Below are 22,302 nucleotides of genomic sequence, written 5' to 3' on the forward strand. Positions count from 1 at the left end.
CCTGGAAAATCCCATGGACAAAGGAGCCTGGTGGGCTACAGTCCATGGGGTTGCAAAGAGTTGGACACAACTAAGTAACTTTCACTCACTGTGTGTAGCAGTGGCCACATGGTCATGTAAATTCTCTAACAAAGCCAAGGAAGTGATGATACTTCCTAAATTGGACTGAGAAGAAAAATGTATTATTAATTCTCTCAGAGCATTTGTACACATTTCCTCTGTCTCTTCTATTTCTTCCTAAACTGTGTGCAAGGAGCCAGGACTCTCACCTGGCTGAGCAGGACACAGGGGCATTCAAAGGGTGGAGCTAGAAATAGGAACTTTGAGTTGTCAGGTAAAATATAGGATGCACGGTTAAAACTGAATTTCAGACAAACTACCAATCATTTCTTTTTTTCAGGGACATGCAATATTTGAGATGCACTCACACTAAAAATTATTTTTTTACATTCTTTTTTTAAAATATTCTTTTCCATTATGGTTTATCACAGGATATTGAATATAGTTCATAGGACCTTGTTGGTTATCCATCCTATATATAACAGTTTACCTCTGCTAATCCCAAATTCTCATTCTTCCTTCACCCACCCCCTCCCTCTTGGCAGAACCACAGTCTGTTCTCTCACAGTCTGTGAGGCAACATAAAAAAAATTCTTAATTGTTTATCTGAAATTCAAATTTACCAAGCATCTTGCGTGGCTTTTTTATTTTGATAAATCTGGAAGCCCTATCACAAACTCCCTTTGTTCCTCTCAACAAGAGCAGTTCCTACTTGATAGGCTGGAGTTCTGGATAACCTGGTGTTTGAGAACCGTGTTCAGCTATCCAAAAAGTTTGTCAATCACATTGCTCAATGAATCTGGGCAACGCTCTGAACTCCACTGTCTGAGGACTTCTCATCAATAAAGTAGAGTGTATCTGGTTGTTGTGAAAATTAATTAAAGCTTATAAAACCTTTTGCAATTGGCATGTTCAGCCCCATATGCTACAAAATATTTATCACATGCCAGACTGCCTGAAAACATACTGATTGCTCAGTGAACAATTAGATGGCAGAAATTCTGAAAGATGTTAAATCACATCTTAATCTCACCACACTTAAGAACAACATATTGAAACACAGAGGGCCTTCCAACCTGAGAAGTGAACTTATCTTTGAAAAACAAACATAACATGACTTGCTTTTAAACAGTACAGTACTCTAAATTATATTGTTACAGATTTTTTTCAGCTGAATCATAGTTTTTCAAACAGGAGATCAAGAAATAACAATCAGGAAATGAAAACAGTTCATCTTCTACAAGTCTATTGTCTGCTATTTCTGCTTGGTAAGGTTTTTTAAACTTAAAAAAAGTTTTCATGAAAACAAAACAGAGATACCAACACAATAAAACACATCTGGAGGCCACTTGTTGACATTCAGGCTTCTTTTTTTCCCAACCATTAGCTTTCATGGAAAGCTCTTGCAGTACTAAAGCAAATGTCATAAAAGTATAACACTTACTATATAATGTTGTCTAAACACTTGAGGCTGAAATTGAAACCTGGCAGTGAAACTGAAGAGTAAATAAATTTAGATTGTACCAACATAACAATGAAAAGACACAAGTGTAAATAAATACCTGGTGGGTTGGCCAGGCTAATGCAACATTTAAGGAGAAGAAGAGAGAGCTCTGATTCAGAAGCTTAAAGTCAATTACAGAGAAGAAAGACAGGGTTACAATTTAAGTTGTCAAAATTCATCTCTTATTTTCTGATCGAAACTGAGGTGTTAAAAAGGTGGCAATAAGTCCACCGCATAATTAATCTTAGAGCCAAATATAAAGATTTGTAATTCACTAAGCATCATGCTTGTCTTGTTTCCTGCTTTTGCACAAATTTTGCTTTCTGCCTAAAATGAGTCATCGTTCGGTCATCAAGACCCAACTCAACTATCTCTTCGTCCCTGGAGCCTTCCGTAACAAGTCACACAGAACAAACGACTCCTACTTGGCTTTGTGCCACTACTGTGTCTGGCACATTTCTGTGTTCGTGCCTCCACCACTGTATTTCACAAGTGCTTAAATGCCTTCCTTCGCTATACAATGGTGAGCTTTTCAAACACAGGAACCACCCTCAATTGATGTCTGTAGTCCCAGAGCCTAACACAGTGCCTGACAAAGCACAGGGCTCAATGAAGCTATGCTGAAGTGAAAATGATGCCCCTAAACTGAAATAAAAATGGAAACTTTCACATTAAACAGAAAACATGAGTTCGTAAGTGAAATTGTTTCTTACTCTTCAGAGGAGCGAAAAGGCAGTGGAGAATATTCAAAACAGCTACATCACTTTGAAGTGAATAAATGGTCAGGAAAAGAGGCAGAAGATGAAAGGTTCTATGTATCCATTTAAGAAGCTGGAACAACAAACTTCTGTGAACCGTTCAGAAAACATCTTTGCAAAAGTGTGCCGTAACCTGGAGGGCTGGCCTCCAGACCAAGGAGCAGATGCGACTTTATATCTATCCCTCCCTTTAGCTGTCTCCTGAGAAGGCTCACAAAGGTGTCATTAAGAGATGGAACACTTTCCTGCAGCACTTTCACACACTCATTACCAGCTGATAGCGTTTGATCTTTGAGTCATGGCTGAAGTGACCCAGATTCAAACTGGTGATTATTAATGTCACATTTCTATAGGCCTTCTTATTGGAACAGCACTTAACAGTCACTTGTGAATCTGCTGCGATCTGGGCCATGGCTCATTGGTGTGTTCATCCCAACAACTCACAAACTCCATCTTCAGAGATATAACATAAGTGGTACCCTGCCTCCCGGTGGGCCGTCTGTAACTTCAGCCTAATTAGAATGTGAATAAGATCCAAGAGCCTGAGAATTTGCTTAAAAACCAGTGATTTAATTAATCACAGTGCTAGAAAAATGGACTAACCAGGGCAGTACGTATGGCCACACAGGCCAACATATATTAAGATTAATACAGAAACAGTTTCACCACTGACTGCATATTTACACCAGCTTTTACTGGGAGAGTCGGGAGATAAGAATTTTATTATGGCTTAAAAAATATTAGGAATGCAACTAAAATCGATCCTGGGCTACTCTTATTTTCCAGCAAACCCTCTTCAAACTTCTCCCAATTAATTCCAATTTGGTCAATGAACATTTTAACAAAATTATAATCACTGTGATTACATAAGTAAGTGAACATACTACTTTGAGTTCTCCTTTATGTATTTTCCACATTTCCCATTTATAAACACAGTGCTCACATTTGTAACTTTCAGTGTGAATATAAGTATGCCATGGCTGTAACTACATCAGATTAATAATTTGCTCTCTGAATATTAAGGCATTTTAAGCTCCTCATATTAAATTACAATGTAACCTATTAAACCAGACTTTTGGTAAGGGGAAGCCAAACCGGACATTCTCTTAGGTCTTTAAAATACAGCTACTGTTGAATTTTGAAATGGCCGCACTGTAACATGAATAAAAAGACCATCTTTAAAAGATGCACCTGGTTAACATGAATAATTCTGAGTAGACTGCTAAATAATTCTAATCAGGGATTTAGGTAATGATGACAATTAATAATAATAATATCAGCTATTTATTTAAATATTCATCTATTTGGCTGCAACGGGTCTTAGTTTCGGCATGTGGGCTCTTCACTGCATCACACGGGATCTTTTGTGGTGGCACACAGACTCCCTCCAGTTGTGGCACCTGGGCTTCAGTAGTTGTAGGACACCGGCTCTCTAGCTGCGGTGCACACTCTTTCTTGCTCAGAGGCACATGGGATGTTAGTTCCCCGACCAGGGACCAAATCCGTGTCCCCGGCACTGCAAAGCGGATTCTTAACCACTGGATCACCAGCGAAGTCCCTCAGCTCCTATCTATTAACTACTCCCCTAAAGTTACAGCCTCCAAACCCAGTGTTTTAGAATCAAGAAAATTTTGAGCCTAAAAGGTCATCAGGCCTCTCACTTTATCATTCAGGAAACTAAAGCATAGAGTGGGTAAGAAGTCCAGAAAATTAAGTGACCTGTCCAAGATTACATGCAAGTTAGCAGTAGTAGAGGCTATAGTTATATCAAAGCATTTAATGTAGAACAATATACACACAGAAATACTTATAAAACAATAAAATATTGTCAAACAATTTTAGACAGATCATAACTGCTTGCTCATTTTCCCTCTTCCTTTTGTTTGTTTCTAAAAACCCAAACCAAACTCCTTAGGAAGGTGCATCCTGAACTAAAAGACAGCTTCTTCATCAATAAATTGGGGATAACCTTGGTTGGACCTCTACGCAAAGATGCAGTGAAGGTAAATGAGATGAATCTGAAAGTGCTTTGTGTACTTCAGAGGTATTAGCCTTATTAGCAGTAAAGAACCCCCAAGTTAAAACAGGATAATTTCTGGACAAATAAGTTGGCACAGTGCCTTAATAGGAAAGCTGACTCACTGCCAATTTAGCCCTGGAACCTGAGACATTAAAATAATAATTTCGAGCAGCTATGTTTCCTACTAAGCTGGCTGAAATCACTTAGAGGATTAGCTTTTCACCTCTGGAGTTTAAGTCAGGATTTCTTGAGTGAAAGATGGCCCATCACCCTTATTTTAACATATGAGGCAATAGCACAAGTCTGTCTGCAGATACTGCCTCTACTTTTGTTTTAAGGTTACAGAGAAGCATTATGAAGGGGGATGTCCTACAGCTTCCTTGTTACCAATATTTCCTCTTGTTTCTATTAACATGGCATTGGTTTGTTATGTGCTAACATAACGTTGATCACTTTGTGATGGAGAGAAGGGAGGAGGGGTATTTGATCAGTCTCTTTCCTTATAGTCCATCACATTTCTCTGGCTTTATTCAGATAAGGGAGGAAACAGTTCAGAAACTCCACTGTAGTTGCCAACTGCCCCCTGCCAAAAAAATAAATAAAATAACCACTCCCCACCAAAAGACTCAGTTCTGGAAATTTTCAACTTATTTTCTGTTTTTCCTTTATCTAGGTTTCTGTTTTTCCTTTATCTATCACAGTAACAGAAATTAATTAACCAAGAAATCTTGGTTTCTGTTATACCTTTACCTTTCACATTAAAATGGTCCCCAAATGCCTACCCTTTAAAACAACGATGACCATTTGCTAACTTTATGATCCTATTATAAGATGGAGAATATAAGAGTAAACTCTCTAACTTGCTTATATATTAGTATTAACAATATAAGTATATATTAGTACATATTATTAGACTCGGGAGAGGATGCTCGAATCTGAAGCTCCCTAAATATTTGCAGTCATTCATTCTGCAGGTATTTTGTTAAGTACCGACTATGTGCCAGGCAGTACTCTGATTGTGGGTAAAGTCACAGACCAGACAGCACAGAGATTTCCTTTTGGAATGAACAGCTATAATAAGGAAATATCTGTCCAGTAGTGACAAGGGCTATGGAGAAAAGTTAAGCAGGTTAAGGGTTTCCAGAGTGGCTGGGGGATGGCGGGGGCTCTGCTATTTCATGTAGGGTGAACAGGAAAGGCCTCCCCAGTATCAGATGACTTTTTAAGTTGAGACCTGAAATGATGGAATGACCCATGATGCCACCTGGAAAAACCCTACACATGTACTTTTATACTAGCTTGAAGTCCAGAACAAACAAGGAGATAAGCTGTGAAACTTCAGGAAAGTGAAACCTACAAATAATAAGGCTTATACAATACTTTGAACCAGCCCTCAATTTATCTGCAATGATTCTGAAACCCTGTTTAGTGACTACTTAATCTTTTCCTAACTCAAATGCCTTACAGTAGTATCTCTTCACATACTAAGAGAATTTTCCAGTTAAGTTGTACAAACAACCCAAGCACATAACTCAGGTGTCAGTGTCTACTCTGAGGCCCTGATTAGTTGATTTGTCGATGGGCGTACACTAGGGAAAAAGAGCTGACACTGGCTGATTTTGTTACTGGCCATGCTTTCACAGTAAGAAAATTCAAAGGAAACTGGACAATTATCCAGGTTTTAGAAAGGTCAATTTTTAAAGTTCTTTTAATTAAAAAACAAAACAATACCCTCCCTCCCCTCAAGAACGGTGACATACAGCAGCAACAACAAAATCAATAAACAAGGTAGGGATCAAATGTCTCCTTTTGTTCCTAAGTAAATGTGAACAGCAATTATACCGATAGACTTGCCTGCGTGTGCGCTAAGTCACTTCAGTCTTGTTTGACGCTTTGTGACCCTATGGATGGACTGTAGCCCACCAAGCTCCTCTGTCCATTGGATTGTCTAGGCAAGAATACTAGAGTGAGTTGCCATACCCGCTCCAGGGAATCTTCCGGACCTAGGGATCGAACCTGTGTCTCTTAAGTCTCCTGTGTTGGCAGGCAGGGTCTTTACTACTAGTTGCCACCTGTGAAGCCCCAATGGATTGCTTTAAGTTCTTTTTATCTATGTTCTACGGTAATGGTAATAATGTATAATGATAGGAAATAACCCATTTTTTTTAATAGACTGAAGAAAAGAGCAAAGAAACAAAATGGGCAACAAACTCTTTTAATCCATTTCCACAAAACTATGCAACCAAGAATTTTCCCCTGCTTGATAGCAAAACTTTCAGATGCATCACAGTCATTATGAGAAAAACTGAGTGTGAATCTCATATTTTATTGAGATTTCTGATTTATTTGATCTAAAACAATATATACATGTGTGTACATATATATGTATACACATGCTGTGGATATGGACAGTTTTAAAGCAGTTTATAGATTAAGAAATACATGATGTGGAATCATGTCTGTAAAAGGATACAACATAATTGCTGGCTATAAAATAACAGTAATTAGAAATCTATTTAAAAATTTTGACCTCTGTAATCTAAAATATTTTAAAATAAGACTTCAAATTATAATAAGGTTTTAAATTTGTCATATAAACTGTGAAAACTTTATAGTGATTTGATTGTGTTATACTTAAAATGACACACACAGGTGATGGCAGAAAACTGGAAAAATCATTCATTCAAGGAGGAGTCCAAGAGATCAGGAAACATAAGGCAAACTATGGTTTTCACAGGAAAAACTGTTTTACATAATGCATTAATTACATTTTCAAGTAATGTGCTTGGTATCTTTTTCTGTCAGCTTCCAGATACCTTTATAGGTGAAGCACCTCCTTATTTAAAGCAATGAGACCAACTGCTAATCTGGGAAGAATATAGTCAGTATGCTACAGAGTATCCCCAAAGTCTGGAAACATAAGGGAAATAATGTATTTATTATGATATTTTTCTCAGTATCATCTTTCAGGATTTGAAATAGCTCAACTGGAATTCTATCATCTCCACTAGCTTTGTTCGTAGTGATGCTTTCTAAGGCCCATTTGACTTCACATTCCAGGATGTCTGGCTCTAAGTCAGTGATCACACCATCATGATTATCTGGGTCATGAAGATCTTTTTTGTACAGTTCTTCTGTGTATTCTTGCCACCTCTTCTTAATATCTTCTGCTTCTGTTAGGTCCCTACCATTTCTGTCCTTTATCAAGTCCATCTCTGCATGAAATGTTTCCTTGGTATCTCTAATTTTCTTGAAGAGATCTCTAGTCTTTCCCATTCTGTTGTTTTCCTCTATTTCTTTACATTGATCACTGAGGAAGGCTTTCTTATCTTTTCTCTTATCATCTTCTTTCTTATCATCTTCTGAAAGATGATGCTGTGAAAGTGCTGCATTCAATATGCCAGCAAATTTGGAAAACTCAGCAGTGGCAACAGGACTGGAAAAGGTCAGCTTTCATTCAATCCCAAAGAAAGGCAATGCCAAAGAATGCTCAAACTACTGCACAATTGCACTCATCTCACATGCTAGTAAAGTAATGCTCAAAATTCTCCAAGCCAGGCTTCAGCAATACGTGAACTGTGAACTTCCTGATGTTCAAGCTGGTTTTAGAAAAGGCAGAGGAATCAGAGATCAAATTGCTAACATCTGCTGGATCATCGAAAAACCAAGAGAGTTCCAGAAAAACATCTATTTCTGCTTTATTGACTATGCCAAAGCCTTTGATTGTGTGGATCACAATAAACTGTGGAAAATTCTGAAAGAGATGGGAATGTCAGAACACCTAACCTGCCTCTTGAGAAATCTGTATGCAGGTCAGGAAGCAACAGTTAGAACTGGACATGGAACAACAGTCTGGTTCCAAATAGGAAAAGGAGTACGTCAAGGTTGTATATTGTCACCCTGTTTCTTTAACTTATATGCAGAGGACATCATGAGAAATGCTGGACTGGAAGAAACAAAAGCTGGAATCAAGATTGCCGGGAGAAATATCAATAACCTCAGATATGCAGATGACACCACCCTTATGGCAGAAAGTGAAGAGAAACTCAAAAGCCTCTTGATGAAAGTGAAAGTGGAGAGTGAAAAAGTTGGCTTAAAGCTCACATTCAGAAAATGAAGATCATGGCATCTGGTCCCACCACTTCATGGTAAATAGATGGGGAAACAGTGGAAACAGTGTCAGACTTTATTTTTCTGGGCTCCAAAATCACTGCAGATGGTGACTGCAGCCATGAAATTAAAAGACGCTTACTCCTTGGAAGGAAAGTTATGACCAACCTAGATCGCATATTCAAAAGCAGAGACATTACTTTGCTAACTAAGGTCCATCTAGTCAAGGCTGTGGTTTTTCCAGTGGTCATGTATGGATGTGAGAGTTGAACTGTGAAGAAGGCTGAGCGCCGAAGAATTGATGCTTTTGAACTGTGGTGTTGGAGAAGACTCTTGAGAGTCCCTTGGACTGCAAGGAGATCCAACCAGTCCATTCTGAAGGAGATCAGCCCTGGGATTTCTTTGGAAGGAATGATGCTAAAGCTGAAACTCCAGTACTTTGGCCACCTCATGCAAAGAGTTGACTCATTGGAAAAGACTCCAATCTTTTCTGATTGGAAAAGATCTGGAGCGATTGGGGGCAGGAGGAGAAGGGGACTACAGAGGATGAGATGGCTGGATGGCATCACTGACGCGATGGACATGAGTCTGAGTGAACTCCGGGAGCTGATGATGGACAGGGAGGCCTGGAGTGCTGCGATTCATGGGGTCACAAAGAGTCGGACATGACTGAGCGACTGAACTGAACTGATTATGATATTTTTCAGAGGAACAATTATATCCATTGCTTTAAATTTGGAGACACTTTACCTGAAAGGTATTTGGAGGTTGACAAAAACAGATTGGGCATATTATTTGACTTGGCATATTATATGGCCATTTTATTTTGGCATAATATTGGACATATTATTTCATTTTAATTTATCTTTTATTGAGGTAACACTGGCTTTTAACATTAAGTTTAATGTGTACATTATATTTATACTACTGTGTACACTACAGAATAATGACCATATTATTTTAAAATCACTAACATCACATTTTCTAAGTTTCCTGACTTTTGGGGCTCTCTGTAGCTGTCGAGTGCTATGTGCCAGGTACTGTGTTAGGCGTTGGGTATGCAATGGGGAGCTAATATGGTTCCTCCATTACATCAATTACCATCTACTCACAGGAGCAGAACATGGATCTTCCAGGAACTGGGTTAAAATATCCACATTTTGTCAGTGACATTAGGAATGAACATAGCTGTTAAGAATGAACGAACAAATGAACAAAAGAGAAAGGAAGGAAGGAAAAACGTTCAGTCCAGTAGGATTAGAAACATAAAATTTTAGAACTGGAAGGAAATCTTAGAGACCATCTAATTTAGTGGTTCTTAACCACAGCTGGGCATCAAATTACTTGAGGAGCTTTTTCAAGTTAAATGTGCAAAACCCCACCCCAAACCCACTCCCTTACAAACCCTCTGTGCGCTTGCTTCACAGGTGTTTATGGCTCACATCTCTGGTTAACATGCACTGACCTGGACTAAGTCCCTTACTCCACATATGAGGAAACTGAGGCCCAGAGAGGCTGAGTGGGCTGACTAGAAATCACACAGCTATTGTACCACAGTCCAAATTTTCTGATTTTAAAAAATGAAGGTAAAAAAACTTTTGCACTATTATACCACATCACCACTGTCTGTTCTTGAATCTCCCCGCTCAAGAAGAAATCAGGATAAATGTACAAGTACTGTACATGTGAACTGTGGTGTTGGAGAAGACTCTTGAGAGTCCCTTGGACTGCAAAGAGATCCAACCAGCCCATCCTAAAGGAAATCAGTCCTGAATATTCATTGGAAGGACTGATGCTGAAGCTGAAACTCCAATACTTTGGCCACCTGATGTGAAGAACTGACTCGCTGGAAAAGACCCTGATGCTGGGAAAGATTGAGGGCAGGATGAGAAGGGGACAAAAGAGGATGAGATGGCTGGATGGCATCACTGACTTGACTGACATGAGTTTGAGCAATCTCTGGGGGTTGGTGATGGACAGGGAAGCCTGGCGTGCTGTAGTCCATGGGGTCGCAAAGAATCGGCCACAACTGAGCAACTGAACTGAACAAGCACTTGACCAAAAGCTCCTGAACCAAAGTAAAAAAGCCAATGTGTACAGGCAACTATATAAAAAATAAGACCCATCAAGTACCATGGTAACCTGGTTGCTCCCTGTTTAAACAGCCAAGTCAAGCCAGTTTAAAACACTCCCACACAAATATCATTATTCCCATCAGTTTCCATTTCGGCACTGCAATGAATAATACTTTTGGTTTTTGTGGGTAAGGAGAAGAAGAGAGTGATTTCTTTTCTGGTTTATTTCTAAAATTTAGAAGGTTAAAAAAAATATGTTTCCAGTACCTCAATATAAAGAAAGCCTGGTCTGCTTTTAACACGTTTGGCAGTACTTGAGGACATGTTTTTGGCTATTAGCCTGACAAGCTGTTTAAGCTTATAGAAGACCCACAAAGGGAACTTATATGATTAAGTTAGTTAAACACAAACATCTTCTCTGTATATTTTATTCCCTCCCTTCATATTCACAAAAACATAAAAGGCTAAGGCATTTCAGAACTGGGTGAGGGGGCAAGTTATTTATCACTTCAGCTCTCTTCTCAAGGCTTGTGTAAATAAGAACTGAAGCAACTCAATGAAATTATTCATATGACCCTTGTGAGGAACAAAGCTCAGCACCAGAAAGGAGTTCAAAATTCCGATGAAGCATATGTATTTTCTTACAAGAAACATCTGTGATATCCTAATGCACTTCAGACCTAACTTTATCTCTTTCTAAAAATTATGTAACATGTGCATACTTCAAGCACTGAACATACTTATTAATTACATAGTCACAGAAGAATTTAAAATGCAGTCTCCTTTTGACATACATTATAACAAGTATTCCAACACTAGAGCACTGAGGAGTCTTCTGACATAAAATCTAACAGTTCCTTAAATTGTTTGGCAGATATTTTGAAGCAAAACAAAATGCCACACCATCTAAGTCTTTTCCAGTTCCTAATGACGGAATTTAGATTATTCAAGCATGTAAATAACAGAGTTGGAAACATCAATTACAGTTAACAAATTATGAGTTTCTTCAGAAGCATATCATATTATTTACTTATCACTGAGATAAAAGACAGAAAAAGGGAAGTACAAATGCCTTTGGTGAAACTATACCATGATCTAAATCAGTTTACTATTATTAGATTGAAAGAGGGTTGGTTGTATATGTGTGTGCATCCAGAATACAGCAGTGTAATGAGGGCAGAGGAACTGGCCAATGTATAAATAGGTTTTAACAGACTTTCCAGTTCAACCATAGTAACTATATTAGGTTTTGTCCCTACAAAACCACAGGGGCCGGGGTGGGCTGAGTATTTGGCAGCCTGGGGTGCTCAGCTGGTAAAGCAACATAAACCTCATTTTACCTTGAGTTGAATAAATTTCCTCTGAGATGGTTTGCTTAATTGAAAGAGTTTTCAAGGAGAAAGGACAAGTCTAAGTGTTGGTTGGTGGGCACTCCTTACACTAAGGCTAACCTTGCACCTTCTTCCAGCTTTGATCAAAGGCCTCCACCATCATTCATTCATGGTAGCACTCTGGATGCAGGCAGTAACCTAACCTCCAGGATCTAACAATCCCTAGCAGCCTGGGTTAATTTCAGCTGTCTCTAAGAGGGCTACATGAAACATGGCATTTACAAATTTGGATTATATAGCACTATTTATTACATGATGGAAGATTTCCAAACATGCCAGAAGAGATGTTGGCACTTATGCAAGTCAACTACTGTTCAGCCCGAAGAAGCACTATATTCTATAGGATGCTTTTGCCAGGATTGAAAGAGCCTGTGTGAAAACACCCTAATTGGGACCATCTTAGCACCTCAGCTATTGGATACCCTCTGGCTCTAGGTGTTACGTTTCAAATGGGCCAACAAACCATCCTAGAAACAGAACCTCCCAGTCCTGTAACTAATCCCTTCACTCCAAGTCCTGAGAGTGTATATTTTCTTATTTTCAGATTTAATAAGGCAAGTGTAGCTGGTAGCTATTAAAAGATTTAAGCCACTGCTGTTTTAAAAGGTTTCAGTATTCAGAGATTTCAAGCCCATAGAGGGGGCAATGTGGCAGGTTTGGTTGCTGTAGAATGGTGAGATTATTTCCCTGGTTCTCTTCCTGTGCCCCCTTCCCCCACCAGCCCACTGTTTAAAGAATGTTCTTATTGACCTTTCTCTACCCTTTTAATGTGTCTTTAACTCATGTTCATGGGTTCACAAAAAGAAAACTAGAAGAATCTGAAGGAAAGACACTGGACCAAAGAATCTTCAGTGACCTAAATCGATAATTACAATGACAGATCCCTAAAGAAGGAGGCAGAAAAATTCGAAACATTGGCTACTTACAATACAAGGTCAGATAATCTTTCCTTCTTTTCTTCTTTGGGGAAATCCAAACAGCTGTACAACGTTTCTTTAAGTTTTCCTTTATTGAACAGTCCTCATGCTTGCGTAAAACCAAGAGCCATCCTAGAAAACCAGGGCCAATATTGTATCACATTAAGTGCTGGCTAATTTATATCAGACTTTTTTTTAAAGGTGACAAAAATGGGGTTGGTGGGGAGAAGGTGGTTATAAAAAAACTTCACAGGAAACCAAATAGCCTTTATTTAAATTAAAAGCAATCACAGGCTGATTCTTGGAACATACTTGGAAATGCTTTTTGGCATGCAGCTGCTACATGCCGCCAATATTGTGTGTAATTGGAAACATTTCAAACAGAATTGTTACCAAAGTCAAAGACCATAATTGCAAGCCGTGGGATCTGTGTTGCAGATAAAAGCAGGGCAGCTCAGGGAGAGCATGCTGCACCCAGGGGTCTCCTTACTGGCAGCGTCTGACTACAATATTTTCACTGTATTATCGATGTCTCTTTCTTTCCAGATCCCCAATGAGACAAGAAGGAAACACAGAGAAGTGTACACAAAGCAAAAACTGGTAGGTGCTATAAATCAGTGGTCAGGACAAAACTCTTAGAAAGAAGTACATGACTTCAGTACTTGAACAACTGAAATAACACAGCCTTCACTTTTTTTTTTTCCTGAAGTGTAATCCACTAGAAATAAAAGGCTTCTCTCCCAAGAGTTGAATCCAAACTTACCAGTGAGAAAAATGCAACTGCAGTCAAATCGGTCAGTTGTTTTTTAGGGTCGCTTAGGACCAAGTTACCGACAGGAGGAAAAAACGTTAAGTCCAGGTAAATGACAGCTGCTTGTTAGTTTACAGCTCTAAGTTTTAGAATGTTTACACTGGCTTCTGCTCTGCTGACATTTTTATTTTTATTTTATATTTAAAATCTCTCTTCATAGGGAAATGAATCTGGAAAGGTCTAATCAGTTCAGGCTGGGCAATCACTCTTGTTCTGCAGAGGTCTCTTCAAAACTGACCAAAAAGCATTTTAGAGTTTAGTCTAAACAAGCGTACAAAACAGAGACACAGGAAGGATTTTACATTCTCTTTGAGAGGTCTGAACCCCCAGGGGACTGGAAATAGTCAGAGCCAGTGGACCACTGGCTCAGAAATCGTTGTTGGAAAAATCATGTCATTCTGGCACACGGGAAAGGGTCCGATTATTCTGTCGTGTCTCCGTGCCAGGAGTGTCATGACATCAGCTTGCACCAACTTGTAAAACCTGTCTCTTCCCACCATCTTGCCTTCAGGAGAGAGGGGAGTGAAGGAAGTGGGGAGTGAGGTGGATCCCAGTGCAATTTTGGGCCAGGCCTTTTCCACTGTTCATAAATGTTCCTCCACCAACACACACATTAACCTCTGCGACTTCAGTTCTGCACGGCAGTAGACAAGAACGTTGGATACTGGTTCCTGGCAGCGCTGGGGGCTATGCTTGCTTGTGTCCAGAGACGGAAGAATCCAGAAGTGGGGCCGGCTGGGTCCTGGCACTTGGCTCTGGCTCCATGTGCCACCTGAGGTTTCGAGGAACATCATCGAAGCAGGACTTGGCACCCAGACTATCGTCCTTTCCTCTCGCAGCTCATGTGCTCACAGAGACCTTCTATAGATACCAGGGCACAACACACTACTGCTTTGTTCTGAGACCAAACAGCAAAGCAGGAGTGAACCCTCAAAATACCAACCAACCAACCTAGAAACAAAACTCATTCCCTTTCCTAACTCTCTTTATTGTGAAATAATTAGACCTGCATTTAAGCAAACTGAATATTCTCACTTGAATGAGCTAAACAATTAGTACTATTTTATGTAAGCTGGAGGGAAAAAAAGAGCTATTTTTCTCCCAAGTGGAAGGCCTCTACCCTAGCCCATTGGCATCTAACATTTTTATGCATAGATGAGGATCACTTTGACTTTTAAAATTACTTTCCTTCTTTAAAAGGAAAAATTTACTCTTTATAAACTACTTTAACCAGAAAATTAACTGCAGTAACTAATCTTTTCTGAAAATTGTTTCCTGTAATATAAGCATTCTCAACTACTACGTATATACCATTAAAACAGGTACACTTAATTACTGGAGAATCATTTAAAAAATTCCTGTTCCGTTTCATGAGTATTATGAAGAGTCAGTCATAATACTCAACTTCCTTTTGTTTGATTTTCAAGTAATTATAAAAGGTTTTATAGAAATTATCTCACAATGTCACTTTTTAAAACTTAGATTTCAGCTTTCTAAAATTCTGACTTAAGAAATTTTAAGTTGTTACCTCTTTTCTTTTGTGTCTTTTCAGAGTTATCATAGGAGAGGTTATTAGGAGTAACCAGACTTTTACCTACATCTGACTCTAAACTTTATAGTTTAGCTATGAACTCTTATAAGGGTCTTTTCTTCATTCAGCTGATATTAGCTTTTACTTGGGTGACCCAAGCTGACTCATTACAACCTCCTTAATTAGAAAGACAAATGGTGGATCCATAGATCCTGATTTTAAAAACATGATAAACTTTTAAAGGTTCAGTGGTATTACTGGCAGAACTGCTTGAATCTGTCACATGAGTAAAATACATCACTTTTCCTTAAAAACCTGTGAACTAACAGGGTCATTCAGTGATAAATCACAAATTAGTAGCAAATTAAGAATGGAAAAATTAACTTACAAAACCCATTTGCTTATATCAATATGGCTCCCCCTATGTTCCATCAGTCCTTTAGCCCTTCAGAAGTCCCTCCCTTTCCTTCCTTCCTAGGCTTAGTCATGAGAAGTCACTGTCGTTAGCCATGGTTTATTAAAACAGAGATTTTCAAGTTCATCAGCAGTGTGCTAACTTCCAACTGTGGGTAATGTCCATTTATTTCTAGCACCTTTTAGTTTTAATATGTAGAGCACATGCATTGTTAACCTTTAAATCCTTTGTATAAACATTTCTGGAAGGGCTTTAAAACATCTCCTCTGTATTTCCTGACTTGCCAGTTGCATTTAGGAACTCCCTGGTACCAGCAGGTGCTGTATTTTGCTTTCTTCAGGTTCCAGCTGGGCTACAATGACAGATTCCTGTCCCAGGCCCGGCCCAGCCACCTAGGCTGGGACCACATGGAGGCAAACTGAACCGGGCCCCACCAGACAGCAAGATAAATGGCTGCTGTTTAAGTTTAAAATCCCCTGGTGGGAGTAAATATTGTTCCAGAGAAAAAGGCTTGACAAATATTGCATCATCCTTCCAGAGCTGTCTTGATTAAAGCAGGATCTTTGGATTAAGTTGGTGCTCAATTCAGAATGTATCTATCTTGCTGTCATGGGATTTTTTTTCCCCCTTCCTAAAGTCTGAAAACAGACATATTGTTGGGAATGGTCAAACAAGGCTACCGCCTCCCAAGCGGCTAGAGTCCACTCTGATAATAGGAGGCGACTGAACACTTCACTGAGGATAATGGAGACAGCAAAGGCTTAGTGGGAAAAGGCCAGTTGTCACCTAAGTGACAGGCAACAGCTGAGCTCACACATCTGGAGCCAGACCAGGGCAAATATTCAGCAACCCTCACCCGTCTACACCTTGGGTTTGTCTGAAGTAACAGATGGAAGTTCCTTTTACTCCAAAAACACATTAAAAAATATCTGACAGTGAACCACATTGATTACATAACATCAGCAGCAAACACCCTTCTGAAGTACTGGTTAAAATTGGGAGGTAGACAAAACTGTACCGCAGGTACACACAATTTCATTACATACAACCTCTTCTTCATAAAACCCATCCTAAAAGCCACATATATATGCACGCTTTTTATAGCACAAATGCAGCTGAATTGCTTGGGAGAGGCAAGATCCTTACATGTTCTTTTCCTTTAGGCAGTTCCCATGCTGTGTTCTTCACCTTGCTCAGGGCCGCAGCGGCTCTGCCTCCCATACTCTTCAAGAAATCAGCAACCAAACGTGTTTGGCTTGTGATTCTGAACCCTCCTTAGGCAAGCTGGAACGCAGAGCCGTGCCAGCCGTCCTTCCCCCACCCCCACCTCCTTCTTCAGCCTCCTGAAGACAATCCGTGGACAATTTCCCCAAAGTCCCCCAAATAACACGGCACTGCCAATAGTCACTGGCGATGCCGTTTGTTTTTCTTAGAGGGCAATGAAAATTTAACAGCTTTCTGCTGCATCCTGAGTCCGGGTCCTGCTAATTATTAACATGCCCAGTTTCTTTAACTTTTTCTGCCTAAAAGGAAGTCGACGCTCCCATTCTTTCCCATATTCGTGTTACATGCAGAAAACACCACTGCTACGGCGCGAGGTAGGGGGCTGATGCACCCCAGGAAAAAAGCAATCAACCCTTTCCCCGGAGCGTTAGGGGAGACTCGGCACCCTGCCTCTGGACGCCGGTAGGTGACAGGCGATCCTAAGCGGCGGACACTGACCAATGCGCCCTGGTCTCCCTGCGCCCCGCAGCGCCCCAACTCTGGGGCCCCTGAACGGGTTTCCACGCAGGGAGGAATCAAAGGAAGAGTTGGTTGTGCTGCAGCCAACAGGAGCGGTGCGGGCAGCCTATCTGAAGCCCTCTGGTGCCGCAGCCCCAGTATCTGCTTTCACTGTCTACACAGCCCAACAAACCGGTTATGCCCATCTCCCGCATCTTCTGCGACACCGAACCACTCTGAGTGTCAGATGCCCCGCAGTGACGCGGACCTTTTCGGCCCTTACCCCGCGGCGATAGCCCCCCACCGCCGCACCCGCAGCCCCTCTGCAGAGCCCACTCACCTCAGAGAGGGAGCGGGACTCGGCTGGACGGTCGTCGGCTCTGCGGCGGGTCTGCGGACCCGCGCTCCGCGGTGTCAGCGACGGGCAAGGGCGGGCAGCACAGGAACCATCCGGAACCCGGGACGTGGCCGTTGCGGCCGCGGCGCCCCTCGCGGAGGTCAGCGCTGGCGGCGCGAGGCGGGCACGCTCCGGAGCGCGCTGTCTGGCGCGGCGGCCGCGGGAGGCGGCGCTCGCGGGGCTGCAGGCGGAGTGCGCCCGGCTCCCCAGCCCTCTCCGCGCCGCCGCGCACCCCGCCCTCGGCCGCCCGCCGGGCGCGAGCGAAAACGCGGAACGCGGAAACCGCTGCGGGATCCGGGCCGCGCGCGCCCACGCGCCCCCGGCTCGGCTGCGAAAGGCTGGCGGGTCGGCGCCGGATTCCGGCGGCCGAGGGCGCCGGGAGACCGGGCTGGTTGGACCGGCTCGGCGCCGCGGGAGGGCTGAGCTGAGTACCGGCAATCTGCGGGATGAAGTTCGCCTGGGCGCAGCCGGGGTTCTCAAGTGCAGTCGGGTCTTCTCTGTCCCGCCCCCAATTATACGCCTTTTTTTTTTTTTAAACCAAGCATTTTGATGGATGGAAAGACAGGAAGAGTGAAGGAGCAAAAAGACAAACCCAATTTCCTCTGATCAAACGGTTTCGGGGTTGCCTATTTGGGTTTCTTTTCCTTTGGCGTAGTCGGGGCGGGATAGTTAATTAAACTCTTACTTCGATTCCTTCCGGCGCGCCTCGCCTCGCTGGGGACCCGATTGTACTCGATCCTATCTCGTGTAATCCCACAGGCTGGGCTGTCTCACCTCCGAGCAAGAAGCCACAGCTTCAGCCTCAAGTCCGTTCCCTCCCCTCCCCTCCCACCCTGGTCATCTCAATAAAAACTCAAAAGTCCGAGGAGTGCATGTGAAAACCTCAGCTCATCGCAATGTCCTGGCCTGGGCCAAGTTAGCGTGTCGCACTTAAAGTCGTATTCAAAATATTAATTTCATCACGATGATCATTTTCCATTGGCCAAGCTACTCTCCATGTTTTCAGTCTGCCCAGTTTCCAGGGCTGGGCTCTCAGACGCATTTTCTCAGATGAAGTGGAGCTCAGCCTGTTTGAAAGTTCTGCCCTGACATCTGGGTCGCCTTAGAACCTTAACCCCCCTCACTCGTTCCAGTTCCAAATCAGTGGAGTTTCATTCCACGGGAGTACTGTTTCCCCGGGGTTGCAGAGGGTGGATCCGACAGCAGGTGTTGAGCCCAACTTGACAGGTGTCTCTGCAAATCTAGGGATTCTTTGACCTCTCAATCCCTTCTACAACCCACTGGGACACTGTAACATCTTCCTGAAAGATGAGGATATGTGCATGCGTGGGGTGGGGGAGGTGTTAATCAATGCATTTTTAAATTTCTTTGGTGCTGGTGCTAAGTCGCTTCAGTCGTGTCCGACTCTGTGCGACCCCATAGATGGCAGCCCACCAGGCTCCCCCGTCCCTGGGATTTTCCAGGCAAGAACACTGGAGCGGGTTGCCATTTCCTTCTCCAATGCATGAAAGTGAAAAATGAAAGTGAAGTCGCTCAGTCGTGTCCGACTCTTCGCGTCTTCGCGACCCCATGGACTGCAGCCTACCAGGCTCCTCCATCCATGGGATTTTCCAGGCAAGAGTACTGGAATGGGGTGCCATTGCCTTCTCTTTAAGGAAAATCAAAACAGCCAATTTCAGAAATTTTCAGAGCACCAAATCTCTTCTATTTTAACTGGGAGTAAAATAAGGGAATACTGAACAAATTCTGAGTTGATGAAAAAAGGATACAAAGCAATAACATTTAAGACAAAATGAAGGGGAAACAGTACAAATCTAAGGAAACGTTTGGCCCCAGCCCTGTGCTCTGCAATTCCAAATCTGATTTAGATCTCTCTGCACTGTGAAAACTCTCACCTCTAGATTCACCCCTGAGTTTCTAAACCTTGAGCACAGATCTTTCAGGAAACAAGACTGTTGGTTTTGAAGTAACTCCACTTGTTCCTGGTGTTTGTACCTGATGGGAATCTGGGGGAAAACAACCTAGGCTGTCTTGCTTCTCAGCATTTCTTTTGGAATTGTGTGTGTTTATCTTAACAGGGTTACAAATGCTTCTATTAAGCAGTAGCCTTTTAGCTTGTACCTAAACTCCAGAACTGCCAAGGAGACTGACAAAATGATTTATTCCACCCATAGAGGTTGTGAAAATCAGTACTTATAAGGGCAAAGAGTCCACTCTCCATCTGTGGGTGCCTGTCTATCGTTTCAGTGGAGACCTTCAAGTGAAAGTAGTTTTCCAACAAACTGAATGACACAGTGGAACAGAATCAGTGGAGGATGGAGTGGAGGAAAGCATCACTGAACTGCAGCTGCATCTTCATGAGAAAATCCTCTCTGATGGACCAGTAGGCACTTGTGGCCAGCAGAGTTGGGTATGGAGAAGCTCAAGAGAAGGATATTTATGGAAGGTGCAGTTGGATCTCCCTATTAATTGGAGACAATGCTACTTTCTTATGATGAGAAATAAATCAATAAATCAATCTGATATCAGAGGACTTACAGCTCTGTGGTGACCTCACAAAAGTTTCATTTGTTGAGCACCTATTGTCTGGTAGCAAACATGTTGGGCACTGTAGGGTGTTCACAGTTGCCAGTTAAGGGGATTACTGTCTGTTTAGACAATGCACTGAGCAGCATCTTTTGGACCTATTGCAAAGGTGAACACTTGATCTTCAACCAGGACTCCCAAAATTACTTTGGATGGTTCAGTTCAGTTCAGTCGCTCAGCCATGTCCGACTCTTCGAGACCCCATGAATCGCAGCACGCCAGGCCTCCCTGTCCATCACCAATTCCCGGAGTTCACTCAGACTCACGTCCATCGAGTCCGTGATGCCATCCAGCCATCTCATCCTCTGTTGTCCCCTTCTCCTCCTGCCCCCAATCCCTCCCAGCATCAGAGTCTTTTCCAATGAGTCAACTCTTTGCATGAGGTGGCCAAAGTACTGGAGTTTCAGCTTCAGCATCATTCCCTCCAAAGATATCCCAGGGTTGATCTCCTTCAGAATGGACTGGTTGGATCTCCTTGCAGTCCAAGGGACTCTCAAGAGTCTTCTCCAACACCACAGTTCAAAAGCATCAATTCTTCGGCGCTCAGCCTTCTTCACAGTCCAACTCTCACATCCATACATGACCACAGGAAAAACCATAGCCTTGACTAGACAGACCTTTGTTGGCAAAGTAATGTCTCTGCTTTTGAATATGCTATCTAGGTTGGTCATAACTTTCCTTCCAAGGAGTAAGCATCTTTTAATTTCATGGCTGCAGTCATCATCTGCAGTGATTTTGGAGCCCGTAAGAAGAAAGTCTGACACTGTTTCCAGTGTTTTCCCATCTATTTCCCATGAAGTGATGGGGTCGGATGCCATGATCTTAGTTTTCTGAATGTTGAGCTTTAAGCCAACTTCTTCACTCTCACTTTCACTTTCATCAAGAGGCTTTTGAGTTCCTCTTCACTTTCTGTCATAAGGGTGGTGTCATCTGCATATCTGAGGTTATTGATGTTTCTCCTGGCAATCTTCATTCCAGCTTGTGCTTCTTCCAGCCCAACGTTTCTCATGATGTACTCTGCATATAAGTTAAACAAGCAGGGTGACAATATACAGCCTTGACGTACTCCTTTTCCTGTTTGGAACCAGTCTGTTGTTTCATGTCCAGTTCTAACTGTTGCTTCCTGACCTGCATACAGATTTCTCAAGAGGCAGGTCAGGTGGTCTGGCATTCCCATCTCTTTCAGAATTTTCCACAGTTTATTGTGATCCACACAGTCAAAGGCTTTGGCATAGTCAATAAAGCAGAAATAGATGTTTTTCTGGAACTCTCTTGCTTTTTCCATGATCCAGCGGATGTTGGCAATTTAATCTCTGGTTCCTCTGCCTTTTCTAAAACCAGCTTGAACTTCAGGAAGTTCATGGTTCCATGGACTGTATAACAAAGAGTCAGACATGACTGAGAGACTTTGGATGGTACATGTGATAATTTGTGGTTAGAGAAATTTGAGTTCAAATCTCAGCCCAGCTGCTTCCCAAAGGCAGCCTAGAATAATGTAGTTAGGATTAAAGTGGTGCTTAGGTTCTTCATTTGTAACTGAGGATAATAATATCCATCCCCAGAGAGCTGCTGGGAGGATTGAATGCTAGGCATGCAGAAAAGACTCAGCAGGTGGAAAGTTTATACAGTGCTGGTGTATAAGGCGTTGTCTCACACCACCCTTCTCTACACCAGTCTCCGAGCGAAGTCCTGTAAGTTAGGAAAGAACCATTTTGGACTTAATCTGAAAAAGTATTCTTTATTGTGGACTATTCAGTTTCTTCTGGGTCTTTTATCCTAATGGTGTTATTTCTTTGTCTACACAAACCTACATGGTACCAAATCTTTTTTTTTTTTTTAGATATTTCTTTATTATTATTTATTAAGCACCAGCTTAATACTGAAGACATTTCGAATCACCAAACTCATTCTTCCACACCCAACCCACCCCAAATTCTTGATAAAGAGCTCTTCAAGTAAAGACACACTCTCTTCTCTCCTCTGTATAAAACTTTACGAAATAACG

The 22,302-nt window shown here is 41.9% G+C and overlaps 1 protein-coding gene across 2 annotated transcripts in view; it reads right to left on the minus strand.

Annotated features, from left to right (window-relative positions):
- The window catches only part of PRICKLE1 (prickle planar cell polarity protein 1), a 112,308-nt gene extending 99,341 nt beyond the window's left edge, over positions 1 to 12,967 (minus strand). For both annotated transcript variants that reach the window (XM_070370628.1, XM_070370626.1), the window contains exon 1: positions 12,845 to 12,967. The gene's annotated coding sequence lies outside the window, so the exon portion shown is untranslated. The remainder of the gene's footprint in view (positions 1 to 12,844) is intronic.
- Positions 12,968 to 22,302: the final 9,335 nt, after the last annotated feature.

Source organism: Bos mutus, chromosome 5, assembly GCF_027580195.1.
Source record: "Bos mutus isolate GX-2022 chromosome 5, NWIPB_WYAK_1.1, whole genome shotgun sequence".
Taxonomy (NCBI): domain Eukaryota; kingdom Metazoa; phylum Chordata; class Mammalia; order Artiodactyla; family Bovidae; genus Bos; species Bos mutus.